Source organism: Apaloderma vittatum, unplaced genomic scaffold, assembly GCF_000703405.1.
Source record: "Apaloderma vittatum isolate BGI_N311 unplaced genomic scaffold, ASM70340v1 scaffold22339, whole genome shotgun sequence".
Classification (NCBI taxonomy): domain Eukaryota; kingdom Metazoa; phylum Chordata; class Aves; order Trogoniformes; family Trogonidae; genus Apaloderma; species Apaloderma vittatum.
Genome location: NW_009737269.1, coordinates 1,995 through 8,325, shown reverse-complemented (window position 1 = coordinate 8,325; position 6,331 = coordinate 1,995).

The following is a 6,331-nucleotide window of genomic DNA, read 5'->3' as shown; positions in this document are numbered from 1 at the left end:
CAGCAGGAAAGAATGAGAGAAAATACAGTTCCTTGTGTATTTGACTCCACAACAGAACACAAAGGGGTATTTCATTTCATGGCGCAGGTTAAATTATGTAATTTCCTGCCATGTTCCCATATCTATGTAAACAGGGGGTATGAAGTCTCGGATTTAACATGGCCTTTGTAAAGAGTAAAATAAAGCTCTGTGACGACTAGTTTTAATCCTTTTAGCATTCATACTACAGGACCCTGGGAGATGCACCATGGTCATTTGATTTTAAAAGGGAATCTAGCCACACTCGGCCAGGTCACTTGAAGCGTGAAACACAAACTTCAGTTGTTGATTTTCTTCTTTTCTTACCTGGCCATTTGCTTACTCAAAAGCATTAATCCAAGAATGGCTAGCATTTCCACATAGCAACCAAATGCATTTCCGAACCTTAATTTTGTATTCAACACGAGATTCTGCAGGAAATGCCCTGCATTTGAAGCTGATGTCTGTCAGCTTTCCAGGCTGAATAACTACAGTAAAGATATGGTGATTAATTTTTGTTTTATTTATGTACCATGGCTGTTAGCTTCAGCAATATAAGGAATGATTTTGAAAAATCATACACATAAAGAAGATTTTCAAAGGCACAAAAATGAATTTTTCATTGATTTGAACAAAACTTTGGTGCCTAGTCCCTCTTTTCTGCTTTGATTCTAGAGGGAGAAATATTTTACTTCTCTGACAGCAAAACTAAAATAAATTATTACAATCACAGCAGATGACATAGATGACCCAGGAATTCTTTTGAGATACTTACTCAGTTTGACCAGATCTGTTAGAATATGACAAATGCAGACTACAATAAATGGTGTTTTCAGTGAAGCTCAGGTTCTGCAAATCCAATGGAAGGGATCTGAAAATCACAACGTGCAGCAGACTTGGAAGGCTGGCTCTTAAAACTCTTTGGAAGCTGTACCACTTGCTTTGGTCTCAGTTCGTTGTGGTAGGAAAGCTTACCTCTGGCCTTCACCATGTTCCCAGGCTGTCAAACTCTTGAACACATGCTGTACTAAGTAAGAAAATGCTCCAATTCATAATGGAACATGAAAATACACTATTGCCTGGGCTTGCCTTGAAACTGATCCAGCAGCAATTACAGAACACAGTTGTCTTGTTTCCTATGGAAGATGGATGGGAACTGGTTTCTTAACACAATTTCATGTCCTCTGAGAAATACTCTCACTGGGATAATTTGAATAATAAGTTCAAGGTCTTACATTGACGTATGAAACTCTTCTAATTTTCACAGAAACTAAGTCACAAAGGAACTACAATCAACGTGGCTCACCACTCCCCAGAGCAGCTCCCATTTTGGGGCCTTAAATCCCCAGTTTCCTCATTTCCGGGCTCTGCACGCGGCAGTGCTACTTTACGCCTACTCTCTCAGCTGTGCCTGTACAGTCCCAAGAACTGATCCAGACAGGATGTAAATGAAAAGATGGACCATATTGCAAAGGCAGGAACAGTTTGCCCAGGTGCTCCCATGCAACAGGGACCCTTTCTTCTGCGCTGGAATCCATCTTATTCCAGAAACTCCTGCAAAGCGGTTGTGCCACTTTACAGGATCTGCTTTTAACTCCTCCTAGATTACTTCTCGTCACTCGCTTCTTTATAATCTGGTATATAATCTGAACATATAAACATCTGCTTTACTGAAACTTTACAGATCAATAGGAAGGGAGAACCGAAAAGATCTGGGCACTCTTCCCAGATCTGTCCCTAAGTCAGGATAACCTTGAGCAAATTGCCTCGGCCAAATTTTTCAAGTCCATATTTAGGCACCAAAATAAATAACCTGATTTTCAAAGGCACCCGCCAGCCACAGTTTCTGTCAACAAAACCCTAATCACCGATAGACTCTAACAATTACTGTACATAAAGTATCTCAGTAAAACAAGAGATATTCCTCTTGCCATCTGTTACTGCTTACTTACAGGGAAGAAAGCTCTCCGTTGATCCGGAGATCACTCATGTGTTTACGCTCAGCTTGCTGTGACTACATTATTTTCCCTTTTTACACAGATCAGGCCACACTCTCACTCATGAGGCAACGTCAAACAAGCCAAGTACAGCTGGAAGAGATGCAAGGGAATACCCTTATACCCTTTGTACGCATTTTAAAGGAGAACGATGGAACTGAAAGAAAAGAAAGTGATTCAGAGAAAACGAAGTCATGGCAGAAAAGAAAATAGGAGAAAGGATGAACAGGAGAAGGAAATAAACTACTACAGGAAGAGGAATGGAAGAGTGGATAGAGAATGGGAAAGTCAGAAGGTTTGGTGATAATATTTCCAGCTGGTGATCACATGTTAAGGAACGGCCAGTATTTTGGCAGCTCTTTGGCTTCTCTAAAGTGGAGGTGCTAGAGCGAGGACCTGTGTGCCTGCAAGTGTGTCTCCAGGGGCAATCCTGCGCTTGGAACTGGCTGGATGCTGCTGCGTGCCCCACCGTTTCCAGTCATGCTCTAGTAAAGCCAGGCCCTGGGTGTAGGCTCTTCCTTGCTGGAAAAAAACACGCTGCCCTTGGTCATGGCTGTTTGCTGGGGCAACAGCTCTTCACAACTTCCTACTTAAAGCCACTTTGCATCCTGTCACCAAGTTGCCGCGGCCACTTGTGCCTCACGTACTTGGCACCTGGCCCCCTGCTTAGGCTCACCAGGATCATCCTGCTGGCATTAGTGGCCCCCACACTCGCCACAAAGAATCCGAGTCGCCATGGTGGTGGAAAATATAACGGGGACCTTCTCGGCTCTTCGCAAAGCCAAAATCTGAATTTAACAGATCAGGCTAAGACACACAAGTCTGCAGAGATAATTACTGGCGCAAGCTCCTAGGCAGAACACACGGTAATGAAGTGTAACTATTAGTTCTGCTGCTTTGGGTTTACTTTGAGTTAACTTGAGATTAAAATGAAATCAAAGCTCTTTGAAATCCTCCCAGTCTGCACTCTGAGTATTTTTTCACCTGTAAAGCCAGAAGCAGGAAGAGGAAATTCTTGCCCAAGGGAAACAAAGATTACTCATTTTAAAAGTCCTTTAAAAATTGTGTAATCCAGATTTTTATTTGAATATATTCTTATACTTATTAAAAAATTTGAAGTATAATCTTGTATACTAAGGTTTAACCTTTTGGCACTCTAAAAATATTGTAAATGACATTTACAAATGCTCAAGCAGTGTGTTTGATGCTGACATTTTAAGGGAAGTCAAGCCCATGAACCAGGAAGGGTCATCACCAAGGCCTTGGAATCCAGTTCTTGAGTCTAAAAGCTGTGGATCTTACCGGACTCTTTGCAAACAGACAGTAGATAAAGCAGACCAGTGAGTTTGCTCAAAGCTATCAAAATCAGTATTATTTGAATGAAAAAAGGAAAACCTAGTTTTCCTATTCCGATCTATTCAGATCAAAACCAGGATTTGAGCGGTTGGTTAACAAAAATGTATTTTTGACCCAAGGTTCTAGCAAACCCTGCTAACTTGACTCTCCACTAGTTTAGACTGTGAGATCTCCTGGAGCGTTTTGTGGCTCCTGCACAAGGACTTACCCAGCTCGCTGCTCCAGGGAAAGCAGAACCTAAGGCAAGGATGCTCTCATCTGTTCAGGTGTCAACCCAGTGCTGTTGCAACAAGAGTTACCAAGTATGGTCAGGAAAGCTATGGAGCACAGAGGCTTTCGAGGACACTAGAGTTCTTTGCCAACATTAATACGTGTTGTACTCAAGAACACGAAAACATTACAAGCTCTACGTGGTTTGATATTTTACACTGGTGACAAATACACCTGCTCCCCAGTTCACTTAAATTCAACGGGCCATGTGGCCAGGTGTTGTCCACTTCTATGGGAGAGACCAGATTGTGACAGATGGTTTCTCCATCTCCCTTTGTCTCTCATGGAGTTGTCTTAATTATACTTAGTGCTATGCCACCTACACATTAAGTCCCTTCAGCTTCTAAGCACACAGGGTTAACACACATACAGGCATTAAGATAAGATGTATATTCATAAAACAATGAAGTCACCCATGTTTTCGGTCACCTTGTCCTAGTTTTGTATCAGTGTGAGTCACAGCAACAGCCGTTGCATTTTGACAAGCTAATAATAAATCAAAAAATCCTATATACCAGCAAAAGATTCTCCACAGCTGCAACCATCTGCAAAGCAGAGAATCACAGAATGGTCAGAGTTTGAAGAGATCTCTGAAGATCATCTAGTCCAACTCCACCACAAAATGTGTTGTAATAAGTTTGCTTTTTTTCTCCTGTACGTTTCTCTCATACTTTTCAGTATTGCTAGTCTAGATCACAGTGACTTGTGCATTTTAATAAAATTCCAGTTTTCATTCAAATACAATTTGACAAAGATGAGAAAAAATTAATCATGCTAAAGCATCACTACCAATGTCCCACTCACCAGTTCCTATCTGACACAAAATGTAAAAGGAAAGCTAGGCAAACTTCTATCATATATCACTAGATATATTTGGTTAAATATTTTGTATAATAGTCAATTCTCTTGATTAATAGAACTACATTCCAACTTTAATGCAAGGCTATTTCTACATTGAAAATTGTTATATTAGCTATGAATGAGAAGCAGCACTACAAAGATAATAAGTATAGAGAGAAACCAAGTGTAAATTGCTGATTTAAATCAACACTCCCTGCTTGCTTGTTTGTATTATGATTAGAGTTCGTTTAAACCTGTCTATCTGCTTAGATTTTTCTATTTGTTTATTTTTATCATACATATATTAATGCTGAGGCCTTTGAAAGGAAGACTCCATAATGCCCACACTAAAACCTTTGCTGTATTGAAGCACGTAAGCAGATTGCTAGATGAAGGCAAAGATTAAAAGACAGCAAAGGGCTGCCAGGCTAGAAGCCTGAATTAAAACCATTAGGACACATTTGAATAGGCAGATAAGTAAGGAACGGCAAGCTGGGCTGAGGAGTTTCTTCAGAGAGAAGAAACCACGGTGAGAGTTGTCACGCATGGCAAAGCATCAGGCCACCTGCTACTCACATCCAGAGACTATTGATGTCCTGTTGGGAGTTCACCCATCAAGGGAAGGCCTGCTGTGATAAATCAAACTAAAGGACTAGAGAGCTCTTCAGCCATAAGGTCATTTAATAAAGTAAGGGAAGAGCCACACATGTAAGTGTGAATACCCCGCACACTTGTTCAGCTTGGTGCTAAAGAGCTGCTGAAGTGGATATGGAGCACGCAAAACACAAGAAAAATGGAAGAATTTTAAATTCTGTTGACCTGCTCCCTAGGTCCCAAGGACGGGTTTCCATCTGCTCTAGCAACATAATTAAACGTTTGCTAACTAATGACAGTATGTGGCTTTTGTCACCAAAAGAACAGACAGTGGTAAACAAAACCCTATTTACAAGAGGTAGGGAGGAGGGAAATGTGACTCTGCTGTTGAAATTAGAGATAAACAAAATCACACCACTTAGCTAAAGAGCCTGTCTAGACAGAGGAAGAAAAAAAAACAAAAACAAATGACAAAAGCTTGATGTTATTCTTGTGAGAAAGAGAGGGAAAAATTATTTTGTAGCTGGGCAAAAGTCTTCAGAATGAAGAATGTCAAGACTACAGTGTCAAGATCACTGAATATCCCCTGCTTTGCACTACAGAGTAGGATAGTCTAGCCAGAGAAGGGTTTCTTAATTTGGAAATATAAGGCAAGAATCAAAAGTACAAACTTCTTAGGAAATCAGTGAGAAAATCAACCAAATAGATTTTGTTCCTAGAAGCATTAGAGCTGCAAGCGTACACTGAGGCTTCACCTACACAGTCGGTCTACTTTGCTGCAGCTAGATCAGTATAATTTAATTTAAAAGAAAGCAATTGTAACTACTCCACTTTGAATTCCTGTTTTGAAATAAACTGTCCACAGGAAGAGTTATTCCAGAAAAGCCAGGCCAGAATAATTACTACATCCATGCCAAATAACTTTCTCATCAACACAGACCGAAGTAGAAGAGAGTGCATTTTAAAGCTAAAATAATTAACTTCATTTAGCAACAGTGCAATTTCTTTATTCCAGCAGTTAATGTGAACCATCTTGCTTTGAGCTGAGAACATTTATACCATTTTCTAACTAACATAATCATTACAGGCAATTTAAATTCACAGATTATCTATAATGCAGCTGCTAGATAAATGATAAAATTCTGTCTTGAAACATCTCTCAGTTACTGCAGGTAACTGCACTTTTCCCTTTTTGTGACATGGAGTGGGGGAAGGCTCATAACCCACGTACAGCCAAAGGCTGCTCTCCACTGAGC